The sequence below is a fragment of the Alnus glutinosa genome, chromosome 10 (genome assembly GCF_958979055.1).
Source record: "Alnus glutinosa chromosome 10, dhAlnGlut1.1, whole genome shotgun sequence".
Classification (NCBI taxonomy): domain Eukaryota; kingdom Viridiplantae; phylum Streptophyta; class Magnoliopsida; order Fagales; family Betulaceae; genus Alnus; species Alnus glutinosa.
In genome coordinates, this window is record NC_084895.1 from 7873697 (window position 1) to 7877436 (window position 3740).

General features: G+C 31.6%; 1 pseudogene; it reads right to left on the reverse strand.

Moving 5' to 3' along the window:
- Window positions 1-784: 784 nt before the first annotated feature.
- On the reverse strand, window positions 785-2468 carry LOC133878980 (protein STRICTOSIDINE SYNTHASE-LIKE 10-like; annotated as a pseudogene).
- Between the last annotated feature and the right edge of the window lie 1272 nt (window positions 2469-3740).

Consider the following 3740-nt stretch of genomic DNA (forward strand, 5'->3'; position numbering starts at 1 on the left):
TAACTGTGCACAACTTCATTTTTTTATTATTTATATAAAAAAGAAATTATATGCAAGAAGTCAATTCCTATTCTTGAAAAAAATAAATATGTATTTTCTCAAAATATTTTGATAAGGTGTATGGAGTTTTTTTGTATTTTTTTTTTAACAAATATATTTTAGGGTTGGAAAATAGGAAAGACTTTCAAACACGTTCAATGTTCATGCACCAAAAATACAACATATGTAAAAGTACAACCGACAAAATAGAAAATCTCTTTCACGACGATCCCAATGGGCCATTTTTGGGATGTAAAAGTACAAATTTCCTTTTTCATGACACTGTAGAATATGAAGAATAGTTCGTAATACATATCCCAATTATTACAGGAAAAAAAAAAGAAGAAAAAAATCCATATTTCCATAAGACATATTATGATAAGAACCCAAAGGTTTTTATCAATTGAAAAAAAAAAAATAATTAAAAGGATAAATCGACAACTTCAAAAGACTTCAACATTCAATTGATCACTTGGAGATCAGAATTAACCTTCAATTGTTGCATAAAGCAATTGACGTTTTTCACTAATTGAACTGCCATACAACATCTACGTCATTTTATAAAGAGTATTAAATCTTACTCCAGGAGAATATTTATTATAAAATAATGCTTAAAATAAGGAGATTACAACAATATGCATGCAATCATAGTATTAGTAAAAATATTGATATTTTGCAATCCTATCAACAATCCAACAAGAGTAATAATATTGTAAATTATCCATATATATATATATATATATATTCATACTCTGATAACACCAACATAAGGCTTCACCGCAGACCTAATCCACAAATACCCATTATGCTCTTCAACTTCACTGACAGAGTCAAGTGAATTCCCACCCTTTCCATCCAACACGCTTATAACTTTTCCCTCTGCATCATATTTTGCTGCCACGATATCTTTTGTCCCCCATCCCCATGCGATCACACTTTCAGTTTCATGCAGAGCTCCAACATGTTGGATCTCTCTTCCGCTATTTAATGCCACCCAAAATTCTCCCTTGCTGTTCTTCTTAATGTTGTCTGGGGATCTTTTCAATGGAGAAAATACTTCTGTTGTACGACTCTTGGAACCTCGAAGCCAAAACTTTAGCATTTGGAAGTTTTCGCTCTCTACTACCACGAGGAAGGAGCTGTCGTCTCTCAGAGCCACGCCGTTTGGGAATGCTAAGCCTTTTAGCAAGACGCTCACTTCCTTGGTACGTGGGTCGTACTTCATCAGCCTGCCTCTTGTGTCGCCTTTTAGGATTACCAGTAACCATTCTCTGTGGCACAAGGAAAGGAGAATGTTAATTAGGTTTAGAAAGTAAAAGCAGAGAAAAATGCTTGCTATTTATAAGACTCAAATAATATAACACTGAAAATTAGTCATTAATTTTGTTTTTAGAAGTGGAAAGGTTTTTTCTTTTAGAAAGGCATGGTATTTTGAGAATTTCACTTTCGCCGTTAATTAGGATTTAACACAGGGGTCTCCCACACTTTGGCTCGAGATCCGGGTTGGTTGACCCATCACATAGATTCCTATTCCTGATCAAATACAACCATTTGCTCACTTTATCAATATTTTGATATATGAGTGTTTTTATGCAGGTAAAAAAACCCACAATATATAAAGGACTTAAGATATTGGTTAAAATATTTATAGCAAATTAATAAGTCAAGCTGCATGTATATTTCACTGATCAGCAATCATTCACTTATCAGAATTCAGAACTGGCTAGAAATAAAAATATGAGGGGTTCTCACAGAGATGCGTGCATGTGCTTTTAGGTCTAATAGCTCAACAGTACTTGGAATTTGACAAAATGGTATGATCAGATCATAATATTTTTAATTATATGCCAACAGAACTACCAAAACCTATCATATATACAAAAAACCAATGCTCAAATTCTCTGAATGAATATGTGCAAACTCAATATATATAAATTACTTGCTCAATCATAACTGGCATGCAGTGCCTCTGAGAAAGAAAAAAAATTTCAAGCATTGCATGCCGGCCTCCATTAATATTAGGAAGAGGAAATCATCAATCAAGAAAAAAAATTTATAAAAAGTTTTCCTCGATCATGGTGGTTGAAAGTTGAAACTATATATTTTGAACTCCAAGAAAAGATACATCTTGTTAAATCAGCTCTTGCCTCTTTGGTGAGGTGATGGCAAACTCTTTCCAACCCAATTGTGCTCCTTGCCACTTGAGGATTCTACCATCTGAGACCCCGACCGATATAGGGTCCTTTTCCATGGCAATCAAAGCCAAAGCTTTCAGGGCCAACTACCCCTGGGAGGTCAAGTTGGATATAGTTTTTGAGGTGATCAGTGGAAGTTGGTTCGCGTGAGAGGATGAGACACGGAGCTATCAATATTACAAGGAAGAACAAAAAGGAGGTAGGAAAAAGAGGCTTCATGGTAGAAAACAAATTAAGAATCTACTACTACGTACGTGGTTTGTGGAAGCATGCATGTAGTAGTACTTATTAAGCAGTTTCTTTAATTATCCTCAACAACTTCTCTTTATAGCATTAATGACGTACGTACAGTTGTAGCTAATAATTAAATAGATTGAAGACATACAGAGTGGTGTAAACGAGTTGAACTACTCATAGGCTTATTCGAGATCGACTCGAATAAATTCGACTCGTGCTCGAATCGATTATAAAATGAGTTACTCATGAACACGAAATCAAACTCGATTATTAAACGATGCAAACTCGTATAAACTCGACTCGACTCGATTAAAGCTCGTGAACCTGCTCGTATAAAATATATATATATTAATTTGTTAATATAACTTATTTATATAATATAGTATATTAATAAACAATATATTATATGTAAGCATAAATTAAGTAACAAATAAAAATGGCTAGTAAATATTAATTGGTTATAATTGTTTGGTTATATCAATAAGTGATTAATAATATAACATTGTGGCATATGACATTTAATCATTGATTCACTATATCAAATGTTATAACTTATAAATATTATTATTATATACTTATGAATCATTACATCACCGTCATCACGTGATCCAAGATCTAAGATCATATGAATTGTTAGATAACTTAGATCGTATGAATCATATGATCAAACTATAATACTTAAATTATATAATCATATGATTCATATGATATTAGTATTATTAGAAGATAGTTAAAAATTATGATAGTTATGACTTGTAATGATTATACTTATCAATGTTATCATAGATCAATTATAATCTTATAAGTCAAGTGATATGATATGATTCATAATTCACAATATATATATATATATATTAATCAAGCTATAAGTATAAATTCTAGCACATAATATCATATAAGTATACGATTAAAATGATTAAGTATTTAAATACTTAAATACACTGATTAAGTATGATATAAGTATCTAATAATTATTAATAATACTTAGAGTCTTAGATACAATGATTATGTATATAGATTACATACATAAGTATGAATTCACATTAATCATAGATATAATGACATTTTTTTGAACTTAATCATTTTTTTTTTTGACATGTCCACACAAGAAGGGGGAGGAGTGATTCGAACTAATGACCTCCGCTTTATGAGGCGTGGTCCCCAGCCGTTGAGCTACCCCTTGGGAATGAACTTAATCATATTGTTCATACATAATGACAATGTAATTCATATAATCCAAAATTAAGTTATTAGAATTGGTCGATTGGT